This window comes from Bombus pascuorum, chromosome 7, assembly GCF_905332965.1.
Source record: "Bombus pascuorum chromosome 7, iyBomPasc1.1, whole genome shotgun sequence".
Lineage (NCBI taxonomy): Eukaryota > Metazoa > Arthropoda > Insecta > Hymenoptera > Apidae > Bombus > Bombus pascuorum.
Window position 1 is genome coordinate 9233899 of NC_083494.1, and position 18178 is coordinate 9252076.

The window sequence follows — 18178 nt, forward strand, 5'->3', positions numbered from 1 at the left end:
TACGAAGCGGACATCTCTGATGGAAGGCAAGGAATAAGGTGGATGACGGGTGATTCGTTGCTGAAAACGAATTGTATCATCGAGAAAACCGTTCTGCTCGCTAATGATACTAAATGTTTTCGTTAACGGCCTTCTTTATGACCCTCCATAATACATACCGGTTGATAGAATTTTAGATCGCGACATCCTTCGTAGATCCGCATGACCGTGTGTGTGTGTGCGTTGCCGATGGTCGATCCGATTAACCGCTCGCTCCGAGAAGATCGATCCCCTCGGTGTACATCGCGGGTTGCTGCTGCTGACGGGTCGGAAGGAATTCGTTCTCCGTGTTGTGATTAAAATATATATAAATAACTTTATTGTTTATAATAAAATGCCCTATCTATTTTACAAATATACAAAACTCTCGCTATGTACATTAAATCTCTCCGTTCGACGAGAAACAAGAGAACGCTCATCGAGGACTGGAGGACACATCTCGTGTTTTACGCTTATATTTATATTTATATTCATATTTATATTTATATATTTATATTTATATATATATAATCTCTCGCAATCCTTAATAATCGATCATTGGATTAAGTAAACTAGTCGAGTTCGAGTAGAAAGAGAAAAAACTTCGTTGCAATTACGAGTTAATAAAGGGTAGTATTCTCGGTGTATGCACGTATTACTGTGTATGTATGTATTTGTGTGTGTGTGTGTATGTCTGTGTATTTTCATTACGCTTCTTCCTTGTTGTTCATCTTCCTCGCCGTCTTCGTTTTATTCATTTCTTTTCTCCTGGTATTTTACGTCTTCTTGCGTTTGATCTTGTTCGATCGTTTACTTTTGTTTCTATATTTCTGTTTTGTTTCTTGTAGTTTCGCGATTTTTTTTTTTTTTTTTTTCGTTCGCCCTAATTTACATTTGCACACTACAAAGCTATCACGAGTCTCAAAAATACGAATAAACCGTTTACTTTAGGTGAAGACACCGTGTTACGGAGTACAATTGCGATAGTAAGAAATACTTCTTGATAATAAGTAGAGAGAAACGTCGCGGCAGTCGGGAAAACCTGCAACAGAAAAAAAGAAGACGAACGGCCGATTAGATGGCATCGCGCTCCTCTATGTTACTTGTTTTCCTTCGCTTCGCTCCCGTTAGCCAAGCTCGAGAAGAAACCGTGGCTTGAAAGATTGTTGAAGTAATTTGGAGTAACGGTGGCTTTCTCATTGCCTCAGCTCGTCTCCGTTACAATTGAACTTGTTTCGCGTCGCATTCATTAAATGCACCGCCTCGGAAAAGAATCTGGTTACAAATTGAGAAATCCAGCGAAAAAAGAGCACATGCCCGAATTCTATATAAATTTGCGGGAGAGCAAAATTTCAAGAGAAATAGTTTCTTTATTTCGCTCTTTCGAATAATAATTAAATCAAATTATTAACCAAACGTTGTGTAATAAATTCATTGTATTACATTTTTTATTAGACTTTATTTTCAACAAGCGATTAATTCATTAGTTCTTATAACTTCGATACGTATTTTAAACGTATTTGGAATGTTCACGTAAATATTATATTGAATATGTTTAGCGAATAAATAAGAAACACAGCAAATTTGTATTTAATTCAATTCGTCGCCAGTAGCTGCACGTACATATTTCTTTCCACTTTTCATCACAGCTCGATAATCGATAAATGAATAATGAAAAATTTCCCCGCTATGTATTTGTTCGCTTTCAATATCAATGAGAGAGAAGAAAAACTGATGCATATTTGGCGTACGCTCTTTTCACTCTGCCCTTTTCACTGTGTTCATCAATTAATAAACACGAATCACCGAGTGAATCAAATTTCTAAAAACAGGCAACAACTTCGTTGGAATATCGGATCTTCTCAAACTGGACCACCGGGAATTCGTTAAAGGAATTAAAATCTTTTGACGATCGATAATTAACGAGTTAAACTGGCGCGAAAGTGAAATAAGTATCCAAGTTGAAATAAAAGAGGGAAATAATTACTCACCTTGTCCACTGCGATTTCCAATTACTTCATACGTAATGCGAATCGATAATACTTCTGGCAACAGTTCACATCTGAAACAGAAAAAGAGAGAAGCGTTCTGTTACACTGCCTATAAATCACGTCAGCGTCGACGACGCTCTCGACGCCGAGACAAATTCCCCGGCGAACGTATTTTCAGGAAATAAAACGCGGAACGCCGGTGGTCAACTGAGAGACACGACGATTTGTACGTGTACCACGAGCTCCGTATGCACTCGATTGTTTCTTGGAGCGTCGAGGATGTAACAGGCGTTCAAAAAGGAATCACGTTCCAGTGGAATTACATTTTTCACGATTTACCGAAGCCATTGTAACTTCCAACAGCGCCATTAACTCTGACTTTCCTATTAAACTTATTGTAAAATATCGAGGAAAATTAGCGACGTGTTTTTCTTTACGAACGAACGTGCATTCATGCGTTCTGAATGGGAAACGGTACAATGGGCCATACGCGGCAACGAGAAAGCGATTAATCTGCGTTTTTACAAAATCACCGATGATCTCGCGCACGAGCGCGAGTGTAATGAAAATTTTCAAATTAATTGCTTTATAAGATCCGATAAAATCCAGCCCGTTGTTAGCGAGAAAAGTAAACAAACCGTTTTGCCAATCGTATACAATACTTTAAGCCTCGCAATTTCGATTTCAACGTCGGCTCGTTCGTTCAGAATTCTGAATGGCGGGATTAAGTGACCAGCCCGATCGTTTCAAGTTTCATTTCGCGCGACAGCTTTTCGAAGCCGTGATGTAAATAATGAAAATTGTAAACGGCGGCCGTGGCGCGCGTTTCAGCTGCGAAAATATCTCTGTAAACCCAGTCGTAACGTGTCTCGTATGTAACGTTTTCAGTACGTGTACCGCTCTATATCATCGAGACGTAGTGGAAACAATTTTCGAAAATTCTAAGCCGGATTTTAACTCGAACAACGTTGATTTATACAAGTGGCAAAACAGCTTAAAGACCTCTTATCTCTTCTCCGTTAAAGCATACAGTCATTATTACCAATAATTCCATCTAAAACAGCGAGTAAACTTTCAACGACGCAACTATCGTACGAAGTATCGAGAGCAGATAAAAACGAGAACGAAGAGGTAGAAGCCATCGACCAAAAAGGAACAGCTGAACGAGTCACGAGACGGTGAAGAAGGGGAAGTCAGCGAGACTTTGTCCTCTTCGTGGCTCGACAGAGACTGCGATTTAATTGAACCGGCTCGGAAAATTAATAATGGTACGACCAAAGCTCGCATCCCTTTTGTTTCCCGCGTCCGCGTGGAAAAAGCGGCCGTTTGTAAAATTATTCCAATAAATGGGGATCAGCGGGATTTTCGCTACGGCACGAGGCGCGAGCGCAATTACATTCATACGAGGAAGTGACGCGAATACGATCGAGAGGCGTCGAACAAAAAATTGAAGAATGGTCAGGAAAAAGTATCAAATTGTAATAAAGAAGTCTGATCGGTGACAAGCGAGCTCTCTATGGAGCTTGTATCTATATAGGACTGAAATATTCAGAAAATAAGTCGTCCGTTATTATTTCGTCGTGGAACGGCGCATTGACCGCCGAGCATCTCGACGTTATTTAAATTATGATAAAGAAATGTAGACAATGGTAGACGCGTACTGTGTAAGCTAAACAACGAGAAAAATAGGTTGCTCGTAATTATATCAACGTGGAACCGGGCGACGACCGCCGAGCGTTTCAACAATGGCCGATATGCAATTTCAGTGACGACAACGCGTCGACTTGTTGGCATTATGAATGTTCACGGGACCAAGTGGCTGCGATTGCCTGCCTATTATATTAACAATTAGGCATAATCGCGGGCTACAATGATTAATTGCTGGCCGTGTGCACAGGCGAATAAGAGTGGATCGATGATGAGAATTTTCACGAAGGAAAATACGTCGGGCCTTGGAACATACGAGCAGAAACCTGGAGTAACGTATAAATATCAAGATACTATTATTCGACTGTTTCATAGAATTATTATTCATCTAGAGCTTCCATTTGTCACCGAAACTCCGCAGATTCGCGATTTATCCACTGCTATTCAGTCGTTTCTAATAGATCATTTCGTTTCGTTTCAGTGATATACTACCGCTATTTTTGTTAGAATGATATATGATAGTAATTTTTATGGTGATACATTGTTTTTGATAGTGATTTTTACGCTGATATAATACACTTCAAAATTGTAACACATTCACCTGGTAATTCTGGCTTTTAGATGGAAATTCATCGCTTTTCGAAATTCGTCTGTATTAATGAAATAATCAATAAATCGAGCGAGGATAGAGGTTTCGATCTGATTCGCTAATATCGCATCCGTGGCTGCCATAGCTAACCGAAACGGCACGCGAAGTAATGCAATCGGTGGAAATTCGATTTGGTGTCGAAAACATCGGATTCACGGTGCGGTGAACGGGTAGATGCACGGCTCTCGGAACTTCCATCTGACCGGTGATTTCTCGTTTTCGCCATCCAACTTCCGCCGCGACTTCGCGTACTGGGTCACGTTCCCATATGCACGTCAATGACACGACGAAAAGTAGTTTAAAGGCGACCGAGGCAGGTAACGAGATGAAAATCTGCGTTCGACGAATGGAACACAATGTTTGACACGCGGAACGTAGCTCGGTTCTTCCAGAGTGATGATTTTTATTTTCGAAGCTTACGTTACGCGAATTAAAAGCTGCAGAGATATTCTTTGCGATACTGTGCTTAGATTCTAGGGAATTATTCTTACAATTTTAAAATTCGCCCGAGGTTAAACATTTCGCTCTTAAGCAAATAAATTTATTCCTCGAAAGGAGCCAACGTACTTGGTCGTGAAAAGTTTGTAATTTCTAGGTTGAATTTAAAGAGTTAGTAAAAGTAAAGTAAAATTACGTTGTCGATTATTTTTACAATATATTCTTCGTGTTAAACTAAGAGATGCATTAAAAAACAATTATTAGAAAAATAACCTATTATCCCGATATCATGCAGAAAACCTGTGTCTGCAGGATAAATTACGCGGATGTGACAATTTATCGCATCCGATCTATTGAAATTTTTAATCACCTCCCCGTTCCAATTCCATTCAGGCTATACCGGATAAAGTCATCTTAACGTTCTGGTAATTATATTTGAAGCCATATCGTCTTTTCGATCGTGAAACGATCTCTATCTGGCGTTAAATGGGTGCTGACATCGGTACCTCGTAACCATACACCGCACCGGTGATCATTTTTCGAATCGGTAAAGGAATTCTCGCGTGTGCGTTTGCAGCTAACGAAGCGATATTAATAACGTGAAAGGCGGCAAGAGCAACGAGACCGGACGCAAAGTAATTTACACGATCGAATTAATCTCTTCTGCATCGTCTCTCTGTGGTTCTTTCCTTTTTTCCGCTGCCCGCGACGCTGTCGCGCCGAGCCGCGCGCTGATCTGGTTGAAAATTCAGGCCAAGAAAGCCAGCGGACTGGCAAGAAGGCCCGGTGTTTGCGCCGGAAAGAAAGTAATATCATTCAAAAGCACCGGAAGTTATTCCCCGATGCGAAAGTTTCCCCATTTTACATTACAGGGAATGGACCGCGGGAGACGTTAGTCGCGGGGAAAACTTCATCTCCGCGATAACTTTTCCAATTATTATCAGATGGCAAATGGACAGTCTTTGTGTTTCTCGCGGCCAGCCTCCTGGTCGCCGGCCGCCGGAAGTTCAAGAAGTCTCGAGGAGGGGAACTCCAGTCGAGCTGCACAATACCGCCGGTGATAAACCTGCCGGTGGAAAATCTATTTTTGACCGAACACTCCGTGTTTTCCAACCACTTGCGCGCACTCTCGGCGGACAAGGATTTCCACCGAAGCGTCGAGTGGACGCAAGTGTCCAAGTACACGATGGACGCGTGCTCCGATTCTTTTCCGATTGAACAATCGCATTATTTTCTTGGCTCTATATAGATGAACCAAAATCTATCCTTCGGAGAAGTCTTCGGAGAAGGAAGGTACATTTTGAATGATTAATCGCCAACGACGGTCAAGGTTCGCTTCCCAACAAGTTGCTTAATAAATAAATATACGTATGGCGTGTATGACGGAGGAACAGGGTGTGGTATATCCGCGAAAAGAGAAGAACCATCAACGTATCGTCGATCTTCATATTTATCTCGCGTTAATCACGATGATTCGTTAACAGAGGCGAGGTAAAATGATCGAGATATACGGCTAGGTAGCTAAATAAATGGCACGAGAAACATTAATTTCATCGTTGAGGTGTTCGTAATCGGCCTGGTCTGCTGAATTAAAAGTAGATTAAGATATCAAGTGGATCTAGGGTGAGTGGACTATACTGGCTGACGGCCGAGACGGACACACTCCATTGTCCTGCAGAGAGAAATAATGAAACGTGGCTGAAACGATCTTGGAATACCACCCTCTCTCCTCTATGGAAATAGAAGTCCTTCCGTGTTTACAAACAAGTGGAACTGGTTCTGAAGGGAGAGGCTGTACGAGTGGACACGCCCTGCCCTATGGCTCTCGAGCGTGTGAAAGAGCCTCCACCGACGAGATGAACAAAGAGCCACTGTCCTTTGTCTCAACCGTTCACGACACGGTGGATATAACGCGGGCGTGTTAATTAAAGCCGATAGCCAGCCAGGCCGCTACCAGTGTGTCGCTGTACTATGGATAATCGCGCGTTAAAAAAAAAAAAAAGAAAAAAAAAAGGAAAAAAGCAAAAGAAAGGAAAGGACCGCGTGGAAAAAGGAAGAAGCGTCGAAGAAGGAAATAAAGCGAGAAAGGAGGACGTACAGAGGGTAAAGAAAAGGAGAAAAAAAATCGAGGAGAAGAGAGACGAAGCGGAGAAATAGAGAGGACGAGAAAGAGGGGGAACTGGTCGGGATTTATTCGCGATTAAAAGGACGTAGAGAGGCCATGTCCGAGGCAATGTGCGCCTCTAATAATGCGCCGCTGCCCGTTAATTAATATCCCGTATAATAACGACATTCCGATTGCATTCCGGTTTGTATTACTTTTATTATCGCAATGACCGGCAATTAAGACATCGCGGGCCACAGGCCGCGCTTCGTCGACCATTATTAACCGCCATTAGCCCGTGTCCCGATCGTCGTTAACGCGCTGTGAAATTGAAATCCTCCATTGTTCCCATGTTTATTAACATTCCAGGCGTCCTAAAGCAACGCTTGCCCCGCGTTACACGTTACCATAAACGAAGAACGAGATGGGGTGGGTGCTCGTTTTAAAGGACAACGAGGGATGTTTGTCTGACTGTCTAATAAGAGCTTCTCGATTATTCCTTCTTCTTTCGTGGACTTTTCTGTACGTACGTACACGTGAGCAAAATGTACGCATTCAATGAAGCTTCGCGTCCAATATTCAGAGTGCGGCTGAAATTTCCTTCCAGACGGAATTCCAAGGAACGGGAGACACAGTACGGCAGAGACAGACAGGGAGAGAAAAGAGTAAAGGACGAGCATCGAGCGAAACTTTCCTCGGCCGAACACACTCTTCCCACTTTCTATCTGTACTTCATGCTCGGTTCATTAAAATTGAAGGTTCCTCGTCGGTACCGTTGCCAAGTCGAAAGTCTGCAGAAACTTCCCCGATGTATCTCTCCGCCCCACCGTCCTTCCTTCCGCTTCCTTCCTCCTTCTCTCTATCTTCCTCTCTCCTCCACGACGACCCTTCCTGAGTTCTCATCCAGCCATCAGCGACGACAGTGACAAAACGTGACGCGGTCCCCGGTATTTCGTTACGTGCATTCGAGTGACGCGGTGTTGTCGCGGGTACCCGTGCAAATGCGAATTGCCCTCCCTCGTTGGTCCCTTCCACCTCGCCACGCGGAAAACACAGGCTTCCGTGCGACCTGAAGCGAGAGCCAACCTTTCAAAACTTTCCGCCGGAGGGGTTGTTCCAACTGCCCTCTCGATATTCGGCCAACATGTAAATTTACCGTGTTTCTTCCGTCTCGTTCCCTCACCCGTACCCGTCTTCCTTTTCGTTTTTACCGTTTTTTGGTACGCTCGAACGGTTTGCACGAGAGACTCGTACCAGCAACAACCGACATCGCGTCGAATAACGTCGCGAAACTTGGCAAACTTTTCGCTGGTAACAGGAATTCTCGTCGGCCGTTAAGAAAACGATCTCGGATACGCTGCGGACGCTACTGCAAACGATCGACCGGAAAGAACTCCAAGTGAAGGTAGGATTTTTTCTAAACCGCCACCGAAAAATGGTTCGATCGGACCTTTTGCATGTGCGAAGGTGGGCTTTGTAAGGTTCGGTAGTTTCAAGTGATCGGCTCAAGGGAGGGAAGAACCTATCGTAGTTTAGATAGCTCGGAGTCGTTAAAACAGTCGAGATAAAGGTAAGACCATGGAATCTGGATCCGAGCTAGAAAGTAGGTAGATAGCCATTTGGCGTTATTAGACTCGGAAAGAGGAGAGTCTAGGAACGAGGACTGGTAGGAGTTCAATTAGTTAGAGCAATCGAGGCAAAGAGTAGATTCGAGCCTCGATCCGGTGACCACCGATCGAACGATTCTTCCTCCTGCCAGGGACCCCGTTCTTCACACTCCTTTCTCTGTGATTCTAAAAATTCGGACCAAGTATTTAACTTCGTCTGTCGGTAAACTGCTGCAGAATTGCAAAAAGAAACGAACGGGATCCTACGTAACGACTTTCACAGAAGTCAACTAACTAACCGGTCGAACCACGAAATTAGAGATCCAAATAAAAGAGATCGAGTATCTCTAATCGAGTTGTCCCGTGGAAAAAGTTCCATTTTCCCTGGACAAGACTGGTGGAAATTGGTAACGACCTGGTGGATGATCGATCGATCGTCGAGGAAACGCGGGGAAATCATCGGGGATAGGCAGTGAACGCGCGGTTTTTGGCCGTGCTAAAAGAATCAGCGGCGAACGGTACGCGACACAGAGGCGAATAAAAATCTAGTTTCGCGTTGCGGACGATCGAAATCGAATGAGAGAACGAGAAAGGATGGGTGGAGTAGCGGAATGGGGTACGCGGAGGCGATCGGGAAAAGCGTCATTCAAATTTCGGCTCGTTGGACGCGCGGCGCGGCTTCTGAAGCGGAATGACACGGCGGAATGACGACGCCGCAATGGCTCGTTTTTTTTTCCGCTTCCAGCTGGCTCTGAATGCGAATCGAATCTATCCGGTCGAAAGGCGACCGACCACGTTCGATAACGAGCTACGGCTTGAAAAATGCCCGACCATAGGATGTGGCACAGTCCTCCTCTCGTCTACCACTTTGCACTCCAACACGCCGGTGCGCGTTAATTTTTCTTTCGTGCTCGAATACGACTTGATTTCCTTTCGAATACGTCGCCACGGGAAAGATAGGACGATTAAACGATATTTGGTTGTGATCCAGTTTTCCATTGGAATTTTAAGCATTTCACTTTCAGCGAACGTGGATCGTGAATTGAGGAATGTGATGTATAGATGGACGTATGAGCTTGTACGTTTGTATTTGATATACGAGATCTTTGACAAGATAATAACACTCGTTAATGATGTACGTGCTGTACGTTTCACGGGAAAGTAGTTTCAACGCTAAACTGAGTGTCATAGCGATCCTTAGAGACGAATTCGGAATCAACGATTTCAAAAATAATCTCTTTGTCGTGAAAATTCTCTGCATTTTTGGTATCAAAGGCAGGATACACGAACTGTCAACTCGTTATAGGAAGCGAATACTTTGTTGGTATTAATTAAAATTTCCTTTAACACGAAAGTTAGGTGAATTAAAAACGACAAGAGATAAGGAATGCACAGTTACATAATAATAAAATCGATGTGCACTCGCATTAGCGTAAGAGCGACAGGTTAAGCGTTAAGTATGCTTTAGTTTACTGTAATTCCAGAGCAACGAAAGAGTATCATCGGCGTGCAAAATAAATCTCCAGCAAACAAAGCAGCGAAATACGTGCGAACGTCGAAACGAAGGTACTCCCTTGACCGAAACGAAAGAATCGACCAGTTACACGGTTATTTTGGTGCTGTTCCACGAGAGAGCACGTTGCACTCGACACGACCCGTTAATTCCCCGTTTTGCAGCGACGATGGCTCGATTTCCTTTCGGCTAGACGAGCGAGGCGAAAAAAAGAGAGCAACGAGTATCGTATATCCGCGAAACGTACGGGATCGCGATGTAACGAGCGGAGGGAAGATTTTTCTCTTCCCTCTGGTGCCCCTTTGCCAGCAATGAACGAAACAAAATGGCAGGCAGAATTATTCGGAATCGATGGTCGCGGCACCGAATAGTCGACGTCCAGTTTAATACGTCCGCGTGTCCCCGACTGCGACCCCTCGGAATTTCTATTTGTAATTGCGCGAAAAGAGTGAAAATGCCGGGACCAGGGCAAAAAGTAGAGAGGACGGAAATAAAACAAGCAAATAGGGAGGGAAAATAGGGAGGAAAAAAGAAAATGGAAAGGTTGAACGCATACGTGGTCATGGAAATTTCGCTTGGAGCCAAGTGAAATGACGCATAGGAATGACGATTCGCAACCCTCGTTCCCTCCGTCCTTTCGATTCGACTATTTTCGACGATCCCATGCCATGGACCCGCGGTCTCTCTGTTCGACCGAACACAGTGTAAGAGCACTTTTCATGCTAACGAATGCACCGTTTTCGATTTGTCGTCCGGTTATACGTACGCCCTCTCGTGGTCTGCTTCGATTTTCGTTTTTCTTCGGGACGTCTGCAACCGGCTATTTCCTTTTGTCTTCTTTTTTTCTGTTTCGACTATAATCTGCCTACGCAGAGAAACGCGGTTCGTTTATACTGGGAATCGAAACAACGAACCAAATCCCAGGGCACTCTTGTTATTTGCATTCCGCGTGCAGTCGGCCTTCTTTTTTTCTTTTTTTTTTCTTTTTTATTTTTTTAAATCGTGCATCGATGTTCTATCGGAATTTTCGGTTACATTTCGAACGCGAGTTCAAATGTAGATTACGCGCGCGTAATTAGCACGCAAAACGTACGTGCAATCTGTTTCGACGTCGATTGGGGACGGATATTGAAACTGGAACAGCCATGATTCGAGTTTCTTCTAATGTTGCTATTGCCGGTAATTACGGTAGTAGTCCCGTTGTAAGTTCCCATTCCCTTTGGTAATGGTAATAAGTTCCTGTGTGTTATCTGTTAATGCGAATTCCGAATCAGAGTGCACGGTGTTTTGGTAATGTTGCGACCAGGATCCCGTCGTGTAATTAACGCAAACGTGTCAAATTCGAAGAACACTTATATCACTCGATCATTTAATATAATATATTCGGTAAATAATACGAAGATCGCAGGAGAAAAACAATGGCAAGTACGTTTCTGTTGGTCTTCCAATTTTAACGTCGATTGAGGATTAAACAGAAAAATTCTAATGCGACATAATTGAAAATGAAAACTTGCAGGCTCGAAAATGTATAAGTCTTGTAAATGGCTGATAGATCGATAACGTTTTACGGAAGCTAAAGATATAAATGTCAAAACAAGTAACATTTTAATACAATTTCAACGTGCTGATATGACGGACGAACGATATGTTGAAAATAAAGAGACACGAAAAATGCATGTTTACCGCCAAAACTAAATATGCGAACAATTCTAGTAATTTTGGATTGATCGACAATGTACATAGCTGTAAAAAAGTAGGAAACGTGACTTATCGTGTTGTTCCCTATAGTCTGCGTATCTTTTCAATATCAAGTACACAATAGAAAAAGGAAATAAGATAAAAGATACACGTAAAACCGTGTAAGAAAAAATACGAAATACCGAAATATTTTTATCTGAGCTGTTGAAATATTGAAGCGGTCCTTCCGCTTTCGAAAAAGGGGAAAAAATAGAGGAAAAGATGGGAACACGATTTTTCCCATTGGCCACGGAACAGTAGCACCGATAACGATCAACCAATATCGGTAAATTCGTGCAAAATTTTTCTTATCGTGACCGGCCATCTGTGCGGACCTTTGCGCGCCAATTTCGACGACGACCAGAAGGGTGAAAAAAACGAGCCCTATCTCGGTCGTTCCTGTACGAAACGTTTGTGCCGCCGAGAACCTGGCGTTCGCCACCCACGATCCTCGTATTCTTTCTGAAAACTGGAACGAGTATGAATTTCACATACTGTGCCGGAGCTGACGTTTTCGCGTGCGCTGACATAAAAGTGGCGATATAAAGTCGGCTGCTTTCCTCGAACCTGTGCTCCACTGTTTCTAACGCGAAATGGTCGACTGCGGAAGACTCCGAACGGTTCGTTGAACAACAGGGATCTGCGTGCAATTGCCTTTCGTGTCACTACGTAGCCTAGAAATTCCCTCCGAGGAAACAAGCAACGATAGATATACGAAATGGTCGATATGGTTCCTTCGTTATAGAGAAGCCCGCTCGTTTTGAATAATTTTCTCCTCTCGTTTAATATTCGAATGGAAATTAACGAAACAGACTGATCCATATCTTTATTGGTGTTCTTCGTTAGCGAGAATATCAATTGAAGATAATTGACTGAAATTCTCGCCTTTGAGTTTCATTCTTTCAGACATGAAAGTCGGCGAACGTTTCGGCATTATTGGTACAAAGATTTTGTCTTTTAGAGCTTTTAAACGTCTCACGTTTTTGATAATTAACGAGGACAGGATTGGTGCATTTTTAAGAATGCTAATATTTATAATATACAAGGATGGAAACAATTAGAGCATCGTTGCTACGAATGGGTTCATTGCTTTAGTCACGAGAACAGAAACGGAAATGTGTTAGACTCCAAATATAAACAGTCCGTTCGAAAAATAACAGAACTTTTTTAAAGATAATAAACCAGAGGCATCGTGTCGAGGAAGAAGATTTTATTCAAAACACGTTCCTCCTATGGCGATACAACGATTTTCACGCTCAACTAATGCGTTACATAACTGTTACACGTGTTTCTATGGAATTCCTTTGAAAGTGCTCGTCACAGCCTTCCAGATATCGCGAATGTTGTTATAACGTTTTCCCTTCCTTGTTATTTGTCGCATTGGAGACAAAACGTAATTGCGCTGTGCTAAATCTGGCGAACAGGGTGCTGCAACATTTTAATTTGTTTGTTCTGAAGGAAAGCAGTTACAGCGGGCGCACGATGAATCGGCGCATTGTCACGCAACAGAATTAAATTTTCCGACGCGTGAACGAACTTTACTTTGATGTTGATTATTATAATTCTACTTCAAACGACGTAAGCGCCGTACAAATTTAACGAAGTGACAATGAGAGGCGTATTTCTATGTGACAACGTCGCCACTGGTTTTTCCTAGTCTTAAGAAGTTCAGTTATTTTTGCCACACTGTGTATGTAGTTGTTCCTCGTACATCAATTGCAGGACAAAAGAGTACACAAATTGTACCCCGCACTCGAGAAACTTTTAATCGAATTTCATAAAACGATATCTTCATTCATGAAGAATGTTGGTTGCTGTTCGGCACACGTAGTTTGCATTTCGGACTTTGTAGCTACAAAATGACCTGTCAACGACTTTGGTTAGCCGATTAAAGTAGTCACTCCAAACTGCACTGAAACTAGAGTTACGTCTAGGCTAAGTGTAGACCAGATCCGAGTTAGCCTATGATAAACTGGATTAGATCTACACGGGACTTGTACACCTCTGAATTATGCTCCACCTAAGTCCAACTAGCATTACGTACATCCTAGATCCAGTCTTACTCTAAGACGGAATTGCATCAAATCCATCCGATATCTGACTTAAATCTGATCGTTGAATTCTCCTCATATATAATATATATATATAGAGAGATAGAGAGAGAGATAGCACTCTACAGCCTACACGATCACTGTCATTCGCAATGAAAATACGACTGGAAGGATCAGCGGTATATTAATCTAGCTCCGAAGGACTGAGAATCGCGATCTTTTACAGAGACCTTTGAAAAATAAAGGTCCATCCATCGCGATGGCTTAGCGCCTTTTTACGCGGTCTGGGCCGTCACACGCGCTCGCTGCTTCCGGTCACAGGCAGTGAAATCACATCAGTGAATCGACCGGACGTGAACGTATGACGGAGAGAAAGAATGGGATAAAGAAGAGTGTAGAATGGCATCGTTTCGCCGCGGTCCCACAAATTTCGGTTTTCCCGTGGAATCCGATTGACATGACGCACCACCTACATGCTCCTCTCGTTTCGTACTTTCCGATTCGTCGTTCACCGTGATCCTGATATGAATTGAGCTATCCGACACGACACAATGTAAGAGTCCTTTCCCTCGTGCGAACGAGCCACGGATTTATCGTGCAGACCGACGGTGACGATCATAGGTACGGCGGTCTCGTTCCACGAAAGGACGATGGATGGATATCCCTCTTTTATATTTTCGTGGCCGGTCGTTTGTTCGCGACACGAGCTCGCGCTTCGTCGCGTTACGACTCTGCTTTTTATCGGGCTAAGTGCTATGATCCTGAATAGGATTTATATCGTTCTCTCGAAACGTATGTTTAATGCATGATTCTTGAAGATCGGAATGATTAAAATTCCTGTTTGGTTTACAATATCGAGCAGTTACTTGGAGGAAGAGTCGAAAAAATAAAACGATGGTCGGAATAAATTGCATATTATATTGTATTGTTTATATCATATTACTAAATTATAATTATTGTATTATAATTGCGTATTATATTATATAGAGAAGCATGGACTAAAACTTTTTCTTCTATTCTAATTTAACTCGATACTTGTACACTAGCACATAGCCTTTATTTTCCAACTCTTTTTCGCAGGTGTGCGTTTTAGTTTCATTCCCGTAGTATCAAACTTTTAGATACGACGCGATGAAATAACGCAAAAGCGAGATTCAGAAAATTGGAATATCAGTAGGACGATTGTGATTCGCTACTGTAATTCAGAAATACCGTTGGGTTTCTGGACCGGCGATCGACATGGCGATCGAGTCGCCCGAAAAAAAGAGGTAGAATCATCGATGAACAGGGCCACGTAAAATTTATCTAACGTCGAACCGACATAATTCAGCGACCGCCACGTAACTTCCTCTTGGACGAGCGAACACGGGACCGGATTTATCGTCCAGCCAATGACGCGGCTGCCCTGTATGTATGAGCTCGTCGCCGGAAGCAGAATGGATGGACAAGCTCTTTCACGTTTCGCCTCGGCTAACGGGGAACGTTGGGCTAAAAGTAACTGGTCCATCTTTCTGTGTGAAACACTGCGAAATTACGTATTAACCCAGAAAGAATGCAATCCGCAAAATACTTTCTATGGTGCATCGCGTTCGATCCTTTATGCGCACACGTAACACTCGTTCTTGCAATTTTCAGTAACCTGCCCCGAAGGGAATCGTGTCAGTTCCTCGATTATATTTGCAACTCAGTCGCTTTGAGGCAGCGTACGAATGTTTGTAGCAGGGATTCCATGGAATTTGTCAATTGAAATTGTACGATAAGAGAATCGAGATAAATCAGAAATATAAATTTCTCGATGGTAGCTGTCGCTAAAACGTGGAGGGCCACTTTCGCTGTAAGTATTTCTTAATTTACAAAAGATTTTCTGCTTATAATAGCCAATAGCTCACTTGTGGAAAAAGAATCGTAATAAACGTAACGAATTAAATCTAATGGAAGCAATGGCAGTTATTAAGAAATTCTATCTCTCGAAGAAGATAAGAGAACACACGACGTAACCCTCGATTTCTTCCTCGACTTTAACCCTCTAGTCTGATTATGATTAAACGCGTTCGATAGACTCGGCAATCTCTTTCCGCAGGAAATTGTTCGATTGTCGAACGAACGATAAGTATGTTTGCCCATCGCCCTTTCCACCCCTTCGTTTACCATAGACGGACGGGGTTGACTTGGAATCAAAGGAGGGAGTGTTTTCGAACGGTGCCGTCAGACTGTTTTAAAACGTGGCGGGAGTTAAGTGGTACGTTCGATAAATTTTTTCGAGCACTCTTTAACTTTCGTCCCTACTCGTATTCGCAGCTCCTGGTGCACGGCTTTGTACTCGTTCGCCACCTACCCTCTTCCTCACCTTTCAACCCTCGTCGAACGCCTGCAAGCCTTGGGTCTATCCCTGAAAACTGCTACCGGATTTTCCAGCTCACCTGACGCGCCTCTCTTTCCCTCTTTCGTCCACTTTTTCTCCTCTGTCCCTTTGCCCCTGCCACTCATACCCCCTCGTGAATCTCCTTTCCCCTTGGTTGTTCTTTTCTTCCTTTGACACTCTGCCATCATCCGCGTCCCTCTTTCTTCGCCACGTCCTTCTCTATCTTTCCTTTTTCTCTCTTTACCACTTTAACTTCCCACCATCTCTTCCCTCTTTATCTCTTTGACGTCTCTTTGCTCCCCACCCTTTACCCTTTTCCCGTTTCTTCTCTCTTATCTCTCCATTAACTTTTTCTTTATATTTTTCAGCTTCTTCCCTTCTTCTCGCCTTCATCTACATGCCACCGACTTTCCGTTCTAATTTCGTTCTCACGCTTCTATTTTGCTTTCGTTACTCCACTAACCCTCTTTCCCTCTCACTATCGAATTAACATAGTTTTCGTAATGGAATTTAAATAGCGATTCGGCGAGCGTAGCCAACGATTTCGAGCAAGTTGCGGAAAAGACGAAGGAAAATTCAATTCTCCAAGGAGCAAGGAGTTTGCGCTGGATTAGCCAGTAATTGGAACAACCGAGATTCGTGACAGTGGCGAAAACAATGTTCGACGCAGTTAAATCTGCGATTGGGGAATCTCGCGGGGAAAGAACTCAATCGTCGAACTCGGCGGAAATCGATTGATCTAGCCTAAACGGCTGGCCCCGTCTCGTCGACGATCGGAAAAAGGTTTTAAAAAGGAATGACGTAATTCGCGATGGGCCAACTTGAATTGAGGCTTACGAAGTAATCGGAAACTTCGAGCCAGGGGCGACACGCTCGCTTTTTGCCGCTCGTCGATCCTCCTGGCAGAGGATCTGGATTTGATCCGAACCAGTCGAGTCGTGGACGACGTATTTGTGACGCATGGAGAAGAATATCACGAAAATTTTCTCGAATTGCACGAGATATGGAAGGAAATCCATTTTCTGGTAAATCCTAAGCTTTCGAAGTTAGATCAAGATTATTGGAAAGCGTAAGAAATTTTAACATGTCTTATTATTGCTGCATACTACGTTATTGCCTATATGTCACTTTCTATATCAACGTTAGGCATTGTGCGTGTCATTTGATTTATGTGAATTTCAAAGTTTAACTTTCTGCGTCTAATCTGAATAGCAATTTGTGACAAACAAAGAAGAATCTTACGACAGAATCTTTCTCAAATTGTATGAAATATAAGGGAAAGCTCGCTCCCTAATAAATTTTCCAGAAATTCTTCCAAAAGTTGGAAATTATAGTAAAAGTGTTCTAAGATATGTAACAGCAGAGGTAAGTATTTTCCACGTTAATTTAAGACGTCGTACATATTCTTGGATACCATCTTCGATATGAATTTTAAATTTCGGCTTGGATTACTTCCGTGCCGTGCTCTATAAAGACCAGCGGATAATCGTCGTTAATTCGTCGTCTAAAATAACAGATTTTAATTAAGCAGAGTTTGCACAGTCTGTGAGCGCGTATTACGGGAAATAGCCGAGGAACTGAATGGCCACGAACCGAGGCGTTCCACCTACGTACACAGAATGTAAGGGCGTACGATAGTCGATTGGTTCGGATTCGATAAGTAGAACGACGCTTGGCTGAGAGACGAGTCCAGGGAAAATGGCGTATGTCACGATTTCCGTTATCGCAGCCACATTCTCCTGGCGAGCAGCAGTTGCATTTCGCCAACTACTTCGAAAGTGCACTCAACCGATCCTCCTGCATCCCTCGTTCCTTACGTTTACTCGTATACTTTACGTGTGTTTGTATGTTCGCCAGAAGCGGTATGGGTCCTCCATACTTTTCGAACAGCATTATGCGCAACTTCCAGCCGTAACTTTTCCTGCAAATACCGGTAAGAAAAGTTCCGCTGTTCCCTTCATCGAGCTCGGTCAAATAATTACTGTCCCGACGAGCTGGCTCGATGGAACCTGCTCGTCTACGCCGAAACTTCTTGAAAACATGTTCATCGCCCTGCATAAG

The 18178-nt window shown here is 43.2% G+C and overlaps 1 protein-coding gene across 1 annotated transcript in view; it reads right to left on the reverse strand.

Annotated features, from left to right (window-relative positions):
* Positions 1–329: 329 nt before the first annotated feature.
* Positions 330–18178, reverse strand: part of LOC132909174 (toll-like receptor 6) — a 47103-nt gene continuing 29254 nt past the window's right edge. The window contains exons 2-3 of the transcript XR_009658501.1: positions 2010–2080; positions 330–1060 (exon numbers count right to left, since the gene is read on the reverse strand). The gene's annotated coding sequence lies outside the window, so the exon portion shown is untranslated. The remainder of the gene's footprint in view (positions 1061–2009; positions 2081–18178) is intronic.